Consider the following 20787-nt stretch of genomic DNA (forward strand, 5'->3'; position numbering starts at 1 on the left):
GTTTCGAACCAGCAACCTCAGTGTTCTACTCCAGGTGGACGCCGTATCCACTGTGCCACCACAGGTCAGGTGAATGAGTCTCTTTAAAATGCAGGTGAATGGAACCACATTACCTGCCACTGCTCCATATCTCAGAAGCCACCATGACAGCAGACCTTGTGCCAGGGACCAAGGTTGCCTTTGACACTGAACACTTTCTCTGTCCCAGTTGCCAAGAGCATCTGGTCCCATGCCTTTTCCTTGCTCTGCATTCATGCATTAAAAATTTTTTACATTGCTTCATTGTCTGATCATTACCACATGAGTAATGTGTCAGCATTACCTGGAGCTAGAACAGCAGCTTCCTTCACTCATCACACTGTTAATGTTTGTCTTTGGTTGCGTATCCACAAAGGAGAGAATAATGTTCTATTTGTTTTAAGATATGACAGAGCACTTTAGGATTAGTGTGGGCTGCTTCAAGTCATCAGGGAGGCATAGAGCCATCTCCTCCAACTACCCTCTACTTCACTTCAGTTTGGCACACTGCTTTTCTGATGGGCCTGCATCTGAGAGACTCCACACCCCCACACTTCCACAACTCTGCTTTAATATCACCTATCACTTTCTTCTTCTCATAGCAGGCTCCTTTTCTTTTCATTCCTGGGTTATTTCTTTTATTTCAGTGATGAACTTCTAGTTTTTCTTTGCTTCATCTGGTTGGTCTTCCAGGAGCATCCCAGAGAACTGACATTTTGTGCATCGAGTTTCTGTCTCCATTTTTCATTCATTCATTCATCCTCCCATCCACTTATGTAGGTTGACTTATCATGTGTCAGGTCTGATTGTAGCTACTGAGTGAACAGGACACAGTTCCAGCGCTCATGGACCCTGTGTTCCCATGGAGGAAGTAAACAAACAGACAAGCACACAGGTGACAGGTGGCAACGAGGTGAAGGAAGTTGCTGATCTGACCTCAGGCAATGCTGACACTTTACCCAGGGGGTGATAAGAGCTATAAAGGCAACAAACACAAGGTAAAGGAGAATGATTGGCAATGGTGAGAGCAGATAGGGTTTTAAGGGAAGGCCTCACATGACAGATGAGAAAACTGAGACATGAGAGGGACAAGTAATTGGCCCAAGGTCAGACACTTAGCAAATGGCCAAACCAGGTTCAAAACCAGACTGCTTGGCTGGAGAGCCATGCTTTCTACCATGTTGCCAAGCTGTGCATCTTGATCTGCCAGCTGAGAGTTTCGAGAGGAAGGGCCCACGCCTGCTGCACACAACTCTGCAGTCCCAGCAGGAATTCGCACAGTGCCAGAACCCAAGGCGTTGAGGAGAGTATGTAATACCAATGCACAGTCCCATCGCCTGGAAACGGACCAACCAACACAGCTTAACAGATAAATACCAAGACTGTCAGTTCTGTCAGCTCATTTTCTCTTACTCACTCAGAAGGCTTGGTAAGCATTTACATAAAAGTTCCAGTTTGAAATTAGTGTATCTGACTTACATCTATTAACAGTTATAGGCAGTGGTAATTTCAGGAGACTCTTAAACCCATAAACTCAGCATCACACTCCTTGTTCAATAAAGCAACTTTCTCAATGTTCCTTCAGATGTGGCAAATACTAAGTAATTAACCTTAACAAAGTTGGTCTTTGTCCATTTCCACAAAATTAGCTTCTAAAGGAGTTATTAAGAGCACTGGTTGTACCACAGTGTCTGTTAATAACACTCCTGAGTCCAACTAAATAGAGCATGTCCTTATGGTATCAGAGATATGAAAAATGCTGACAGGTCGTGTGTCTGTGTGTGTGGTATTAATGCAAACACAAGGCAAGCCCAATCATGCCAAGTTTTTACAGCTCAGGGTCATTAATAGTGCTATTAGGAGAAACAGAAATTAGATTTGTGTGCAGTGGTCTGGAAGCATGAAGGGAATAGAACGGCTTACCTTAAAACAGAACCAGTGGTCAGTGATTTGGGACTCATCATCAAGCTTCCTTGAATTTTGAAAAGTGTTCTCTCAGTAAAATTTACCTAATTGGAAAAATGGCAAAATCTAGATGATAGCAACAAAAGAGAAAGGAAGTGATGTCTTCCATTGTCTTTTTTTTTTTTTAATGTTATATTTTATGGAATTTCTCTCAAGCTGCCCAGTTAAGGAAAGCTAAATCATGAAGTAGGAACAGTTTCATTCAAACCAAAGATCAGCTATATTCTCTGAGGTTTAGTTACAGTTATTTGTAGTAAACAGAACACCCTGATGAAGCTTAAATTAGTTAATTTTCTGAATTTCTGGGTATTTGGAAGCAGCACACTGCAACAGCAAACGCTCCATTCAGGGGAATCCGGGCCATCCAAAAATTCCATTTCTATTTCCTTCAAAGAAATACTGTAAGGCCACACATATAGTTATAGTGATTTGCTATCTGCTGTAGATTGGTTTTGAAACAGTAGCCATCTGAGGTAAAATTATATACCTCCTGGAAACTACTTTTTTCTTCTAGCCTTCTAATTCATATCCCTCATTTTTCAACCTAAGATAGTTTTAAAATTCACAAGTGCATTGAATAAGGCAGTGTTAGCAAAAAGCACGATGTGCCATCAGGGAAGAGTACACTCTCATTCTTCCTAAAGGAAAGTCTCCTTTAATATTCGAAGCTATCGTCTAATATTTAAGTGACTGTTTGAAATAGGACAGAAGTTAATGAAATAAAGATAGAGCTTTTTCCTCTAGAAGCTTTATCCTTATCAAGAGTGCTTATGAGAAAGAGAGAAGTGTTGGGCCTAGAAAGAGATTTTTTAAAAATCCTGCCCTTGAGAAACCAAGTTAAGATGAACTGACGTGTATAAAAGCTGAATTATAATTCAGTGCAACCTTGTGTAATGAGCAATAACGAGAACAGTGATGTGGGGGCTTTTGCTGTGCGGTCTTCTTTCTACAGGAGAAGGAATAGAAGATAAAGAACATTCAGAAGGGCTAGCAGCAAAAGTCAGAGAAAACATGGTTCAGACATACAAGTGGACCAGACTGGCCAAGAAGACGGGAACAATGAGTTATGCCTAGGTTACATGGAGCTGTAAATGCCAGGCTAGGAGATTGGAATTTCCTTCTGTGGACAATTAACCATGATCAGAGCCTGTGGATTGATCACATGTATAATGGGGTCAAAAGAGTGTGTATTTATATTGTGTAGGATAAAATATTAGCTTAGAAAGGAGAGTGATTCAAGGCAGGTGAGCTAATTAGGAGACCAGTTCACATCTCCAGACTAGGGAGATGGCAGTGAAAATGGACGTGTGAGAAACTTTTTGAAGATACAGGGGGGTGGGGGGGAACTATCTGGAGAGCCACTGAATAAGAGATAAGTCTGAATTACAAGTGACTTATTTCTAAAATTTACCAAGTTTGACCAGAAATATGTTGGATTCTTAATTGTTAATATTTGCTAGTTTGATGAAAGGCTTTTTCTTTTCTTCCAGAGGGAAAAGTAGCTTGTTTTTGCTATGAGTTAGTAGGCCTTTGCACAGAAAGAGCTGAACACACAGAATCATAGGATAAGGGTAAAATGTCATCAGCAATATTAATAGTTCTCCCTGTTCACTGAAACGCAGTCAGGAAGAAAAAGAATCTTTTGCGGAAGAGTTAAGCTCAGTTACCTCTCCAGGCGGTCAGTGTGCTGGGAGAGGCTGGCAAGGCTAGTCCTGCAGCCTCTAGCACCCCAGGAAACTGGAACCTTTCTCATCCAGAGATAGAGGAGTAACATGTTCCTTGGTGATCTTACTAGATTTCACGAGAACACCTTGGACCACACACAGGGCCTCGCTTCACACTGCCCAACAGGGGACATTTGGGTCCTCTCTATTTGGGGGTTGTTGGTATAGACTTGATCTGATGAAGAGGAACCAGGCATTTAGATGATGTTCTGCTGAGGCACAAGTAATTCCCCATATCCTTATAAACCATAGCCAGGCCCAATCACACCACAGCATTAGTGCCTAAACTCAAACTGCTATTGTAGTAGGTTGAAAGGTACCCCCCCACACACACACACACCAAAAAAATAAAAAAGAATATGCCCATATCCTAATCCCAGGGACCTGGAAATGTTACCTTATTTGAAGAAAGAGTACTTACAGATGAAAATTTAGGATCTTGAGATGATAAGATTATAGAGGTGGGCCCTAAATCCAAGGTCTAGAGAAACACAGAGGAAAAGGCAGATATTTGAGTCATGTAGCCACAAGCCAAGAAAGCCAGCAGTCACCAGATACTAGAGAGGCGTGGGACAGATTCTCCCGTAAAGCCTCAGTAAATTGTGTGCTCCGAATACCATGTTGATTTTGAACTTCTGGCCTCCAGAACTATGAGAGAATGAATTTTTATTTGTGGTAATTTGTTATGACAAACAAAGATAGCTATATGAAAAATCAGTTAGCTTTATATTTGATGGTCTATAAGGCTTAAAAATTTATGTGGCCCTTTGTTGACCAGAAAGGAAGAGGTGGGCTATATATGATACTATGTATAATAATAATATTGCCTCTACAGCTTAAATACCTACTATCTGCTAGGCTCACCACCAGGTCCTAGATAGTATTTTGTTTCTCCCCCCACCCCTGGCAAAACAAAACAAAACAAAACAAAACAAAACAATGAGATAGGTTTAAAACCATTATGTTACAAATGATGAAATAGTGATCAAATGAAGCTAGGATCACATATCCAGTTTGCCAAGAGGTCAAGTTTAATCAAGAAGGTCAAAGTTTGACCTCTTGGCTCTAAATATGATGCTCATTCTGTTAAGTGACAAATGGGCAGCAGAAAAGGATCTCAGCTTGGAAAATGGAGAAATTAAGTTTTTTTAATGCATCTGAATGTTTTTGATGTTTTTTTCTCCTCTTCTGATGGCTACATCTTTAAGAATTCAAAAGAATAAGAAGGAGAAGGAATTAAACCTGAGCACTAAACATAGTGATGTGGAGAAAAAGAATGGGCCTAGTCTGTTTTCCTCCCCTCTTGCCCTGCGTGGAGAATCAGTTTTGAGTGGGTGGCGGGTACTCAGACCCTGATAAAGCGAATGGCTTCACCAGACACAGTTGGGTGTATCTTCTGACAGTGGCCAGGTGAATGATCTCTCCTGCAGAATTCTGGCTTTATGTTCCCTACTGCCCAACACCAGTTCTGGGTGTAGAAGTTTTAGAAGCAGCAGTTGGCTTTGGAAGGAAGAGCCAGGAGACATCCTTGAAATGACATTTGCGTAGCAAAGGCACTGTTTGTACTTAGATGGTGTGTTTGTAGGTGAGAGGATTCACCAAAGCCCCATTTTGAGCCACAGGCACCTGCAGTAGACTTCAGCAGATAATCTAAGGATCTATCAGGCTTTCAGGGAGACCCGCAGACTCTAGGTGTCCCTTACCCTAACAGTGTTCCTTGGGGTAAGCCAATGGAGTATTTGAACAACTCTGCTTAAGTTGGGCTCAGCTACTGGGGTTCAGCAAGAGAAAGTAGGAGAGAGCAGGTCAGCCTCTCAGAGTAAAGTCACTTAGAAAATTTCTTTTAAGGGGATGTCCATAGTTTGCTTGAGAATACAGCCCTTTCCATAAAGGCTCCTTTCCTGGGGTCTCACAGATTATCTGCCTCAATCTGTCACCCCTGAAGTTCTCCATAACATTTGCAGAGACTCCTTAGCCCAGGAACATAAACCTAATGTGTAGTTTATACTTTAGTGTATTCACATATACCCTCAGGAAGAGCTAGTGGACAGAGATGTTTAGCCAATTTAACATCCTGGCCACTTGAACTGCTTGTGCAATTCCATGGGAATCCTGCGAATGGAGACAGGCAGGGAGAGTGTATATTTGATCCTTATCTCAAATGAGAGCCTTTTTAGCCATTCATTAAGAAGATTCCTTAAGTCTTATTTCTTTGTAAGCCTTTGATGAAACTAATGCCACCATTTTAGATGGCCCAAGTTGAGGACACACTACTATTTTCAATAATGACATAATAAGCGTGCACAGACTTGGCACTCTATGGTAGACTAACAACAATGCATGCTATATGAATCCCCTCCAAATAGCAATCTAATATACTATATTTAAGTTTTTGCTGTATTATCATGAGCAGAGCCCAGTATTAGAGTCAGAATTGAATTCAATTCTCAAATATGTCACACACCTGCTGAATGACCTGGGGAAAATCATTTATTTTACCTCTGACCTTTGATTTCCTCAAATGTAAATAGAACAGGATTAAATATACCTACTTACCAGGGTTGTTGCAAGAAGCAAATGGGATAACATGTGAAAGCATCTAGCATATAGGCGTGCAATAAAAAAAATACTGTTGAACTATTAGCTTCATCAAGGCAAAAACACGGCTGCCTATTTCTGCCACTCCAGGAAACAATTAAAAAAAAAGACAAATCTCATTGTTTCCATTCTGAACTTACTGAACAATTACTGAATCTTAGCTTCATTTTATGTGGTTATTGTGTGTGTGTGTGTGTATGTGTGTGAGTGTGTGTTTTAAAAGTCCATGGATATCCATTTCAAATCATTAACTCCAAAAAAGAAAGTGAGTATTTATGTAACACATGAGTATAAAGTGAGTCAGGGATGCCAACATTGTCACATAAAAGTGTATCTTTAAAAGGCATCTATAGTACATAAAACTCTGATCAACAAAAAGCCAAAATCATGACGATTCCCGAGAGACTAAACTGCTGAGGACCTAAGACTGAAATTTTATCAAGTCCAAATGAACAACATTTTTTAATGCACTTTCTTTGTTCCTTTTCTCTGGGGTAGATATTGAAGTTATGGCTGAAATCCTTGGCATTGTCATAGTAACTTCAACGTTTAAAGGGCTGCAACTCATATTTCAGATGCTAGCCTGTGAGTGCTCTCAAGAAACAAGAGGACCACTTTATTCAGCAGTGTTGGCAGTTTGACCTTTGGGGAAACATGCTGTATTATCTTTCATACTGTTACACTATTTGTTAATTTGCCCGTCAAATTAACATAGTAAACTATTTACAGCTGTTCTATGTAATGTTTTACTGACAATAATTCCCATAAATGTGGACTGTGGACTCTTGTCATTTAAAAAAGAACTACTTCATTAATCAAGGGCTCTTAAATCCAAATTCCAATTTAAATATGGTATTCTTTACCAAGATTTTCTAGTTATGAGAGCATATGAGAAGAAATGCCAGTTTAAAAGGTTGGGAAATATCTTCTCAACCCACATGTACAAATCCAACTTTTAGGCTACCAAACAATACGACATTCTTTAGACCCTGCTGTTCAAAAGCCTTTGGAAATTTTAAAACATATAAAGTCTTGATTCGAAAAGTACAACTTACCCCAGAAGAATTTAGCAGAAAACAAAAATAACCTAGCTAAACTCCCACTCCCCTCTCCAAACAGATCGTAAAGTCTAGAAAGGCCAAATTCTCATCCTATATAATTCTAAGAATTCCCATAGGGAAATTTGTGAAAGAATTTAGAAACTTCACTTGTGGAAATTCTCATAGATCTATATAGGATGAGAATTTGATTTATAAACAATAAACAAAATTCTTTAAGATACAATCTTTGCCCTCACTTAAGCTCCAAATATTAATTTGGAAATGATCATCTTGAGGTTCCAATACACTGTTTCTTGGTTTCCCAAGAATTCAGTCAGTCACTCAGTAACATAAAATATCTTTATGTCCCTACCACCATAAAGGGACATAAGGTATTTGAAAAATTGTCCCATTCTTTTTCTTTTTTTATCCAATTTTCAGTAAGGTGAAAGCTAGGTTACATACGACAAAATTTTAGGCAGAAGGGTTGTATGATTATATTTGCATATACGGTTTTTTAAACTGCAAAAATGGCATAGGCTTGTTGTAAAACAGAGAAGCATATAAAATAAAATAAACAAGTCCTCAAAAAAATCTAATAGACCTTAAAAATTAATATAATTCACATATTTCTCTTTTCAAAGCAAAGAGAAAAAAATGAGGTAGGGTTATTAGGTAGCAACTGAATAATTTTGAGACCTTCACCTACTTAGAATTCACTATAGCATTTTCTCCAAGGGAAAGAGAGTGGGGGTTCTTTTGTGTGTGGGCGGGGAGGGAAAGACAGACAGGACGGGAGAGAGATGAGAAGCACCAACTCACAGTTGCATCACTTTAGTTTGTCATTGTTTGCTTTCTCATATGTGCCTTGTCTGGGGTGTTCCAGCTAAGCCAGTGACCCCTTGCTCAAGCCAGCAACAGTGGGCTTCAAGCTAGCGACATCTGGGATCAAGACAGTGAACATGGTGTTATGTCTATGATCAAAAGTGGGAGTTCTCACCTGACCAGGTGGTGGCACAGTGGATAGAGCATTGTATTGGGGCCAAGTTTAAAACCCCGAGGTCACTGGCTTGAGCATGGACTCACCAGCTTGAGCACGGGGTTGCTGGCTTGAGTGTGGGATAATAGACATGACCCCATGGTTGCTGGCTTGAGCCCAAGGTTGCTGGCTTGAGCAAGGGGGTCACTCGCACTGCTGTAGCTCCCCAGTCAAGGTACATATGAGAAAGCAGTCAGTGAACAACTAAGGAGACTAAGGAGCCACAATGAAGAATTGATGCTTCTCATCTCTCTCCCTTCTTGTCTATCTATCTCTATCTGTCCCTTTCTTTGCCTGTCACTCTGTCTCTGTCACAAAAAAAAAAAAAAAAAAAAAAGAAAAGAAAAGAAAGTGAGAGTTCCCAATCTGCCTCAGTTGGTAAGGTAAAGTTACTGTGATACAAATACAGAAACAGAAATTAAGGTCAGGGCTATGGAAGAGCAGAAACAGGTTTGGTCATGCTAACCATGCTCAGAACACTGGAGGTCTAAAGAGGACAGGGCGAGAGGATTCCCCAGGTCAGAAGATTGCAAAAGTCAGGTCAGTTACAGAGACAAGACAACCTGGAGGTCCAGAACTGCTACCAGTGACACCTTAATAACGTATCCTCCTTTCTCACTTGTTCTTGAATTTCAGGTTAACCAATTCATGTGCACTCTAGTCTGAGAGTGAGAACAGCAGACTTTTACGAGGGTAATAGTTAACACCGGTGGTGGTATTGAGCTGGTTTGCACCGATTCAGCAAAACCAATACATAATTTTTTGTTGAGTTTGGCAAACCAGTTGTTAAAATGGCACTTGTAATCAGGGTTCCCTCTTAGGTGGGTACTTGGATGGAAATTACAAATTTATATTACTTTTTTTTAATGTTCATCTGCAAAACAGCGTGTGTGTTTTTGTTTTGTTTTTTTTTTTGCATTTTTCGAAGCTGGAAACGGGGAGGCAGTCAGACAGACTCCCGCATGCGCCCGACTGGGATCCACCCGGCATGCCCACCAAGGGGCGATGCTCTGCCCATCTGGGGCATCGCTCTGTTGCATCCAGAGCCATCCTAGCGCCTGAGGCAGAGGCCACAGAGCCATCCCCAGCGCCCAGGCCATCTTTGCTCCAATGGAGCCTCCCCTGCGGGAGGGGAAGAGAGAGACAGAGAGGAAGGAGAGGGGGAGGGGTGGAGAAGCAGATGGGTGCTTCTCCTGTGTGCCCTGGCCGGGAATCAAACCCGGGACTCCTGCACGCCAGGCCGACGCTCTACCACTGAGCCAACCGGCCAGGGCCAAAACAGCATATTTTAAGCTCCCATAGTAATGTTCATTCTGTACACAGGTGAAATAAATGGCAAGTCAGGATGCAATCAAGAAGCAATATGGAAGCAGGATGCAATATGGAAATATCTTAAATAAGTTTTATTGTTTTCGTCAGATATTATTTAATATTTTTCCATTAATATTTTAAAACTCTTACAACACAATCTAGTTTTGTGTACATCTTTTATTCTTATTTAAGTATTAAATGCATAAAATAATGAACTACTTTTTGCTATATTGTTTCTTTAATACTTAAAACGGTCATTAGAGCAGAGAACTGGATGTTAAATTATTTGAATCCCACCACTGATTACATCTATGTCACTACCATGGAGTTGTTAGTCACTCTAGCTGAGTCACTCACTCAACTAACCCTCACTTAAACACCATTTCATTCTAGGAGCCATATAAGAACTATCTTACAGTTGAGGAAACTCATGCTCAGAGCTTGAACAATTTACTCATGGTCATGAAGTTAATAAACCAGGAAGCAGAATTTAAGCCCAAACTAACAATAGCTCAGTTGGGAGCATGGTCCCAGATGGACAGAGCATCCACCCCAAACAGGGTTTGCCAGGTGGATCCCAGGGCACATGTGGGATTCTGTCTATCTTCCCTCCTCTCACTTGGAAAAGAAGAAAAAATAGAATCTGATGGGCAGTACGTTTACACACACATAGTGGGTATTACAATAAGATCCCATGATGGAAGCATTTGTAGAGCAAAGAAAAGAAATGGAAACTATGTCCTGAACAAGTCTTTAAAAAACAACTTCATCTTTCCCAGCTTCAGTTTCTTCATCTCTGAAATTATGCAATTTGAATTTTCTAATTTCAAATGTCTCTTCAGCTCTAGGACTTTGGGACCATTATTTTTCTTACACTTATGGAGAGTCAGTTTTTATTACACTTCTTCAGTGGTAATGATTCAGTCTCTCAAGACAAACTTAGATTAACAGAAGACCAAATTATAAGCCTTCTGTGTATTTCTCCAAATAGATTCAGAATATTTGCTTCATGGTAGCCAGGTGTCAATAATAAACTAACAAAACACCCTACACCCTTTTTAAGTGGAAGGCATGTATACTTAGAACCAGCTTAAATAAGAAAATTATTTATGTGATTTGCATTAATTTCTTCAGATAGAAGGTACTTTTCATAGCTTTAATTTTGCCACAGAAGTGACTAGAGACTCTATTTCCTTTTGGTGTGAAATACAAACTGAGAGGAGCAAAAGAAGGTGAGGGTTCTTGGTGGCTTACGTATTAAATGAGGAGTAGAAGATATGACACGGGACAACTTTATCACCCTCTGCAGGAGGAATAGAAAACAGAACGGATGGAGTCCACTTAGACTGTTTGAAATGTTTCTGAACTTGATAATTGGAGACAAAGTAAGAGAGTCTGATCTGCCAACCAAAACCCCTGAAGCTCAGAAGGGAGATATCTGAAAGAGGAAGGAAGAGGCCCTTAAACTTGAAAGGAAAATATGACCTAACCGCCACCTTATTTGACCTCAGTGATGCTTAATAGTTTGGGCCAGGCTACGAATAGAGCAGCATGGTTGACCAGCTACTTGGAGGAAGACCATGATTACAAAGCAGGAATCGTGTAAGATCAAGTTGATATAAGATCAAGTAGGTGAGAAATCCTTAAAACTAGACTCATCTTTACAAAGGAAGGGAACACACTGCCATTTATTGCTGTTTTCAGAGTGCCAAAAGCAATTTTGGCACATGAATGCTTAATTAATATTTGTAGAATGAGTCCTGGCCTGTTGGCTCAGCAGTACAGTGTCGACCTGGCATGTGGAAGTCCCAAGTTTGATTCCCAGTCAGGGCACACAGGAGAAGTGATCATCTGCTTCTCCTCCCTCTTTTCTCTATCTCTCTTCCCCTCCCACAGCCATGGCTTGAACACATCATCCCCTGGCACTGAGGCACTAAAAATAGCTTGTTGACTAGCATGGCCCCAGATGGGCAGAGCATCAGCCCCAGACAGGGGTTGCTGGCCAGATTCCGGTTGGGGTGCATATGGGAGTCTGTCTCTGTATCTCCCCTACTTTCACTTAATATATATATATATATATATATATATATATATATAAACATATATATTTATATTTTATATTTATATATATAAACATATATATATATAAATATATTTTTGTAGAATGAATGAATAAAGGAATAAATGATCATTTACTGTTGGGAATGGAGTTCCAGTTTGCACATGGATGAATGGAAGAAAGTGCAGGCCAGCAAAAGCAATTATCAGAACTGGAGCATAAGATCTAGATAGATGGGGAGTTCAACAGAAGAAAAGATCAAGAAAGGGACATTTACTGCCAGAAGAGAAAAATTTAGGAGCACAGATTTTGGAAGCATTTGAATAGAAACTAGTAGACCTTTGTCTTCAACCTCTGCCTTGATGCCTTGTTTGATTGCAGGCAGAGAATGTGACTTGATATTTTCCTCTTACACAGTTGATGTTTTCTCCTATTTTTAAAGGAACATTAAAGATTCCTTAAACACAATAGTTTATAAATACTTCTTCTTTGGGGCTAGACATCATGAACGGATCTGTGTCCAAAACATAGGCTTCAAATATTTCTACTTTCTCTTCAGAATCAGTGTGCTAAAGATGAACATTTATTTATTCAACAAATAGAGAGCACCCACTATTTTACAGATTCTATTCCAAGCATGGACAAATTTTTCTTTATGTTGAATAGCTCAGTAGGCATATACAGAGAGCAATTGGGAAGCTACAGAATATTTAGGATCACTTTATTTTCATTATTTCTAAGTGTTTTGAGAGAGTGCTTTGCATACTCCCTCACTCCACATTCATTTCTCTTCTCTCTGTCACCTGGTCTGAAGCCCCGGTTGCCCAGGAAACTACCCTTCTCTATGGTTATCCATGAGGTCTCATCTTTTGGACATTGTTCAGGTCTTTCATTTTTCAACATCTGTTGAAGCATTTGACATTATTGATCATTCTTTATTAAAACTTCTACCTTCCCTGCTTTTCTTTTTTTCTTTAATCTTTTCTTAAATATTTTTAAAAATTATTTATTAATTTTAGAGAGAGAAAGGGAGGAGAGAGAGGGACAAAGAGAGAGAAACATTGATCTGTTCCTGTATGTACCATGACCTGGGAGTGAAATGGCAACCTCTGCATACCAGAATGAGGCTCTAACCCACCAAGCTATCCGGCCAGGGCATATCCTGGTTTTCTTATCAATGGTATACACAGTATGTTCTAAAAATGTATAAACTTTTCTTGGAACCACAGAGGTATGAGGACACATCTCATCTGTGTCATCTTATAAACCTGAGCAAATTAACTAACCCAGGTTAGTTTCTTCATCTGTATAATTGAGATGCTTACAGCTTCATTCAACACCCCCAGTATTGCTTTTGTAAGACTATGTGAAGGCAGTGCTTTGCATGGAGTAGAATGGGATCAATGTAAGGGTTCTACTTGGGTTCCTCTTCCCTCCATCTGGACTGCTACTAGCTTACCTTAGGTATTCATTATCTCCTCCCTGAGTTATTTCAATGGCCTTCTCACCAGTCCCCCTGCCTTCAGTCTCTCACAGCTCTATTCTACTTCTCGGCCATGGACTTTCTGAAATGCATATCTGATCATACCATGTTCCTTCTCAAAATTCAACAGTGGAACCATGTGACCCCTAGGAAAAGCAAAGTCTAGACTCCTAAGCATGATGTGACATCGGCTTATCTCTCTGGCCTTGTTAACCACAATAGCCTCCCATACCCTGCACTTTGGCCATGTTGATCGGAGTGCTCTGTGTGCTCATTTACCTCCATGCTTTTGCACAACTCTTCCTCTACTTGAAAAGCCTTTTCCTGTCCCCTCCTTTTCTGCCTGGATAACTTCTGGGTGTTCTTCAAGATTCAGCTCATCATTACAACTTTTAAAATTCTTCCTAAAATAGAAAGCGTTAGCTCTACCTCTGAAGTGCTTCAATATTATCTCATGCTTGCATTATGTTTTAACCATTTATCTTGCTTCCCAATTAGGTATGCACTCCCTGAGGAACTGTATCTGTGTCCCGTTCTTTTCACAGGACCTGGCACCTAGTATGCTCAATACATGTTTGTTGACCTAATTACATAATCAATGAGTTTAAATGTTTTGGCGAGCACAGAAGCAGGGGAAAAAAAATCATAGCATGGAATTAAAGCCAGTATTAATGTAGAAGTCAATCAACCAGGACTAAGTGGGCAAATTTGTAGAATTAATAGTAAAGGCAGTGTGAAACAGAATCAGAATAAACATAACAATAAACATGTTTACAACATGTATTTTTTCAATGGTCCAATGAGGAAATAAATTCTACTTTTTCAAAAGCAAAGGAATGTATAGGAGTATAAACAAGTTTGAGAACTAGGAGCTATGATCAAATGCTCCTATGTAAATTATTTGGAGCTCACAGAATGAAATGAGGCCACAGGATAGCCATGGAGTTGACCAGTAGACTGTGTATTGACCAGCTCCTATAGAACTCACTGACTGAGATGAGAAGCATTCCAGGAAATGACCCTGTCTTTTGAAATCATGAGAATTTAGCCTACTTTGAAGAGGGGATCTGCGCCTAGCCACGTAACAGTTTCAATAGAAGAATGATGTTGAAATCATGTGTTTCTACATGTGTTTTCATGGCTTTTAACTCTTTCCTTAAGATTCCCTTGAACCACCTCAACACACTAAGTAGAGCTGGTAATATTGTGTTGTTAAATGTCTCAAACTATTATATTTTAGCATTGTCCACTAAATTAGTTCTTACTGATTTTACAGAGGGGAGGGGATGGGAACGAGAAGTAGTTGCTTCACTCTAGCTGTTCATTGGTTGCTTCTCATATGTGCCTTGACCATATGAGGCAAGCCCAGGGTTTTAAACCAGCGACCTCAGCATTCCAGGTCAGAGCTCTCTCTACTGCACTACCACAGGTCAGGCTAAATTTATTTCTTAGATCACATCATATTTTCATGGGGACAAGTTTACCTTGTGGCTTCCTAGATCTGAAATTACAATTTAGCCTCAATTATCAGAGCACCTTTCTTGTTTGAAATTAGTAATAAAGATCAAGAGCATACAACTGGCAGTTCTGTACATTTAACTCTTCAGGGCTTTTATACTGATATTGTCCAAGGTTTTCCTTTTTGAGAGAGAGAGAAAGTAGCATCAACTCATTCCACTTAGTTGTGCATTTTGCTTGCTTCTCACATGTCCTGCCGTGGTCTCGAACTGGCAGCCTCGGCATTCCATGGCAATGCTCTATCCACTGCGCAACCAGTCAAGGCCTAAGTTTTATCTTCTGAATTTACAATGTAAAAATAATAAAATTAGAACACATACATAATTTTAGGATAAAATTAACTTATATTAAATGCTGATCAAAACTTTAAGTTCTCAGCCCTGGCCGGTTGGCTCAGTGGTAGAGCGTCGGCCTGGCATGCAGGAATCCCGGGTTTGATTCCCAGCCAGGGCACACAGGAGAAGCGCCATCTGCTTCTCCACCCCTCCCCCTCCTCTTCCTCTCTGTCTCTCTCTTCCCCTCCCGCAGTCAAGGCTCCATTGGAGCAAGGTTGGCCCAGGCACTGAGGATGGCTCTATGGCCTCTGCTTCAGGCGCTAGAATGGCCCTGGTCACAACACAGCAATGCCCCAGATGGGCAGAGCATCACCTCCTGGTGGGCATGCCGGGTGGATCCCGGTGGGGCGCATGCGGGAGTCTGTCTGACTGCCTCCCCGTTTCCAACTTCAGAAAAATACAAAAAAACAAAAAAAAAACCCCACAAACTTTAAGTTCTCTTGTTTAATTTCTTTGAATAATAAAACTATAAATATTTTAAATGATTTGTTAAAAGTTTTTTGCTATCTCACTTATATGTGACATCTAAAAAGAAAACAAACTTGTAGTAGATACAGAGAACAGATTGGTGGTTCCACGGTCAGGGGTTGGCAGTAGATGAAATAGGTGACTGTGGTCAAAAGGTACATACTTTCAATTATAAGACAAGTTCTGGTAATGTAATGTACAACATGGTGACTATAGTTAACAGTACATTAGTGTGTGTTTGAAAGTTGCTAAGAGAGTAAATTTTAAAAGTTCTCTTCAAATGGGTAAGTGCAAAAAAGTCTTTGGATTTTTATTCTTTTATTAAACTTATGGAAAGTTTCATGTATTCTCCAGTTTTATGAATATTGCCTTCACATAGACCAAAAATTGGCAAACCACAGCCCATAGGCCGAATTCTGATTTTGTAAACAAATTCTTATTGAAAGACACCTATTCATTTCTGTATTATCTAAAATTGCTTTCATGCTATAAAGTCAGATTGCATAGTTATAACAGAATATCTATGTGGCACAAAAAAATCTAAAATATTTGCTATTTGACTCTTTACAAAATAAATTTGCTGACCTTTGATATGACAGTGAATATTAAGACAAATAAGTAAGGCCTCCTCTTTAGAGTTCCTGAGCTGACAGACTTTAGGGTAATTTTGCTTAGAAATTAAAAATAAAAAGCTTTAAAAAGCAAAAATACTTGTCAGCAATCAAAAATGAATTTCAGCCTCACCATTAATTTTTTTCAACTAATTGTTAGAGTTCCTTGCTCATCACCAAACATGTTTTGAAGTTTAATATAATGGGCATTTTATTTGCATAATGAGTTACTTGGCTCTATTTCTTTAATTCTTTGAAAGCCATATATGTGACCTTCATTTTCAGGTTTAGGGGAGATGGTCTGCAATCTGGAACTAATTTTTTATAAGAAAGTAGAAAAGATGAAATAAAATCTCTAAGTCAGAGGCTCTAATGACTCATAAAATCTTTCTGGGCTCTATTTAAATCATTTGAAACTGAAATGAATGATTCATATATGTGATGGCTTTTGCAGAAGTAAGAAAGGAATTATGATTCATCTACAAGAGCTTTGTTCTGATGGCACAGGGTGGAGAAATGCACTTCTAAGGTCTTGAAATGTGTCTTTTCTTGCACATGTTCTTTTCCCTAGTTTTGGATTCCAAATGGAAAACAAGGCTAATTCAATTAACTTCCCTAATCACATTTCTGTGGAAATATTCACAAACAGTACCTGAAAATGACAAGTCATTCCTGATCCTTCTCATTGTAATTCAACTAATGAGTAAATGACACGTGTATGGACTTTTATTTGTTCTTATCCACACCATATGTGTAAAAAAATTTGCATAACAGATGATTTCCTGAATGGTTTAACAATTTGGTATAAAGTAACATTTTTATAAAATGAGTCATATTTTTTTACTTATTTAAATTGTATTTCCAGAAATGGGTCTCCACTAACGCTTTTTTTTGCATCACATCATAATATATATATATATATATATATATATATATATATATATATATATATATTAATATATATATATATCCAGAATTAAAACAAATCACAGTTTTCATAGAGAAACACAATTTACAAATAGCCTTACTCAAATATTTTCTGAAAGTAGGAAAGTTATAAAAAATAAACAATAAGCCAAAAACTATTTTCTAATTGCAAAAAATGCATTACAAAAATACAAAATTGAGCCCTGGCCGGTTGGCTCAGCGGTAGAGCGTCGGCCTAGCGTGCGGAGGACCCGGGTTCGATTCCCGGCCAGGGCACACAGGAGAAGCGCCCATTTGCTTCTCCACCCCTCCGCCGGGCTTTCCTCTCTGTCTCTCTCGTCCCCTCCCGTAGCCAAGGCTCCATTGGAGCAAAGATGGCCTGGGCGCTGGGGATGGCTCTGTGGCCTCTGCCTCAGGCGCTAGAGTGGCTCTGGTCGCAACATGGCGATTCCCAGGATGGGCAGAGCATCGCCCCCTGGTGGGCAGAGCGTCGCCCCTGGTGGGCATGCCGGGTGGATCCCGGTCGGGCGCATGCGGGGGTCTGTCTGACTGTCTCTCCCTGTTTCCAGCTTCAGAAAAATGGAAAAAAAAATACAAAATTGGAAATATAGTATTATTCAGTATCTTAAATTATTGAAAGGGAGAAGTTTCATCTCACTGCTTAATGTATACAGATTAAACAAAACTGGAAAGAAATAGGAACAAAAAGCTTTCACATCTATTTGAACAACTCTTCTCCCCTTAAAGTCACCATAACTATCTTTTTAAGACATAATCTGGCCACTTTCCACATATTTTAGGTGAGGTGCTGAAGGTATAGTTTAAACACATTTAACAATTGCATTTATCTAATATGTGTACTATTTCATTAAAAACTTGCCTTTTCTTTCGTCTTTCATAAGTATACTGCTGCGGATGAGAGTAGGAGATGGGAGTAAAAGCAAGTAACAAAAAAATCCAGCAAAACAGGAGAAACAACAGAGCCAAGTTCATGCTAATAATGATTTTCATAGATGGAAGCATTTTAATTCTATAAGTTAACTCAGTCTGCAAGTTACATCACCAATGTCATTCATGTTTTGCCCATAAAAACAGATTTCTATGTATTATAAATACTAATATTGAAGTCTGAGTGTTCTAATAATGACTGTCAAAGCAGATAGATGCCTAGCTGTCCTTTTTAGCCCCGGTAATTCTGATTCTCTCCATTAGGTCAACAGCTCCTCCCTTAGCAGGGCAGTGGTAGGCATAATGAGGGCTAAATTTGTGCCTGTTGCATTTGCATTTTGCTCCTAGCACTTAAATATTTGTTGACCTACTGACTGTCCTTTGTTTATTTATGCTAACTCCTGCTATTGTCCCTTTGTTTTCCTCTTCTGATGATTTCACCTATTACCTTAATATTCTCATGCCCCTCTTCTCTGTACTGGTATTAATTCTCTCCTAACACATCAGTCAAATATAGCACAATCATCTCTCTTTTTCTCGCCCTTGCAACCTCAAAGAAACAAGAAGAGTGTAGATGTAGAAAAAGGAATCACAAACCAAACTAAAATGGCAAAGAAAACTATAAGCCAGCCTTTTCATGTTGCATTCTTTTTTTCATGGGGACTACATGTTCCAGAGGATGAAGATTATGTTGTTGTATTTGTCGATTTTCCATTGGTAGTGGACTGGCGTATTCCACATGCACCTTGAGTTCAATAAGAAGTTTTTGATGTTGACGATTGTGATAGTTCAAGGGAGCAGGAAATTAAAAGAATCAGAAAAGGAAATGAGGCCTGATCTATGTCTCCCAGATTTGTATCTACAGTCTACACCAAAGCAATTATTTTTACCCACATCTATGAGCTTTGAACATAAATCACTAGATCCACATCATTTAGTTATCCTAACAACTTCAAGACGGCTACACGAAAAAGCATCTCGAGGTAGTCGTTTTCCCAGTGCTCAGAGATTCCCAGAGAAGGAACATTTCTAATTTCCCAGGTGCCAGGAAGTTTTCTATGCCTAACTATAATTCTTTCTTCTGTAATATAAGCCCTGACTCTACCCAGCTGACTAAAACAGCTCCTTATCTTCATCTGGATAATATTTCCTTGCCTATTTGAAGGTTGTTATTACAGCTTCTCTGTACTCCAGCATTCTTTTCCATGGGCCAACTGATTCTAGTCTATTTTGTAACCCTTTCAGCACTTTTATTTCTGTCTTTTGGATAATCTCCAAGTATTCTGGATCTCATTAAGATTAGCTGGGAAAGAACTAGATGGAATCAAGGCCATGCTGAGTCAAGGACCTGAGTTACCTCGTGGTTTCTCTTTGTTGCAATTACTTATACTTATGCACCTTGTGTTATCAAGTTTGTTTCCCATTGTAGCACCAGGTTGGTACTTCCTGGTAAGTTCAGGATCCACTATGATTTTCAGACCTTTTCCGTTAAACTTGAGTCGTGTTTTTCCCTTTCTGTAACTTAAAATAATGATTTCTTTTCTGGGTAAATTACTCTTCCATTTTGAATGTTGCTTGCACCATGACTTAATGCTTAAGAAATAGTTTTAAACTCCTTCCTATCTCTTTTTAGGAAATCCTTTCATACTTTTTCAGCAGAATAAAAATGTTCAAAAAACAAAACAACAACAAAAAAAAACAAATTATATCAGTGATAGTAGAGGTTTGAATTGTAGAAAAAAATTACTCTAACTTGCTTATTATACAGACGATAAAACTAAGATTTAAAATGACTGAACAGTTTGTTCCAGGTCACAAAGATTCCCAGGAGCAGAGGCAGGATTAAAGAACAGTCATCTGATTCTCAGTTGCATGCTCTTTCTACAACACAGTGAATGAAGCCTTTCAACCATTCCCTATGTTACACTCCCAAAGTTAACAAGATAGGATAGTCAAATAAGGAAGGCATGGAAATGATAAATTTGAAGGTGTTTAATAGAAAACTGCTTTTATTATAAATTATACAATCTTATTGAATAATATATATTATATATATTATACACTAGGCTCTCATCCTATTATTTTATTGGAAAAATATATTTTAGTTAGCAAGAACTCTTCAATTAATCAAAGTAGGTTCTCCCCATTGAACTTTTATTTTTATTTTTTTACATTTTTTATTATTCATTTTAAAGAGAGGAGAGAGATAGAGAGAGAAGGGGGGAGGAGCAGAAATCATCAACTCCCATATGTGCCTTGACCAGGCAAGGCCCAGGTTTAGAACTGGAGACCTCAGCATTTTAGGTCGACTCTTTATCCACTGTGCCACCACAGATCCAGTGAATTTTTATTTTTAAACTTTTTTTTATTTGTATTTTTTTAATTTATTCATTTTTAGAGAGGAGAGGGAGAGGGAGAGAGAGAGAGGAGAGAGAGACAGAGAGAGAGAAGGGGGAGAAGCTGGAAGCATCAACTCCCATATGTGCCTTGACCAGGCAAGCCCGGGGTTTCGAACCGGTGACCTCAGCATTTCCAGGTCAATGCTTTACCCACTGCGCCACCACAGGTCAGGCTAAACTTTTAATGATATAAATCTTCAGATGTATTCAAATATAGAGAGCACAGAATAATGAATCCAGATTCAGCAATTATTAGTTCCTGGTCAACCTACTTTTATCTATAGACCCCATGTTCCATGCAATTATTTTATGAAAACCTGATGCATTTTATCTATAAATATATC

At 39.1% G+C, this 20787-nt stretch overlaps 1 protein-coding gene across 1 annotated transcript in view; it reads left to right on the forward strand.

Moving 5' to 3' along the window:
* Positions 1-20787, forward strand: part of RNLS (renalase, FAD dependent amine oxidase) — a 327801-nt gene that overhangs the window by 190004 nt on the left and 117010 nt on the right. The gene's annotated exons all lie outside the window — the stretch shown is intronic.

Source organism: Saccopteryx bilineata, chromosome 9 (assembly GCF_036850765.1).
Source record: "Saccopteryx bilineata isolate mSacBil1 chromosome 9, mSacBil1_pri_phased_curated, whole genome shotgun sequence".
In the NCBI taxonomy this organism is placed as follows: domain Eukaryota; kingdom Metazoa; phylum Chordata; class Mammalia; order Chiroptera; family Emballonuridae; genus Saccopteryx; species Saccopteryx bilineata.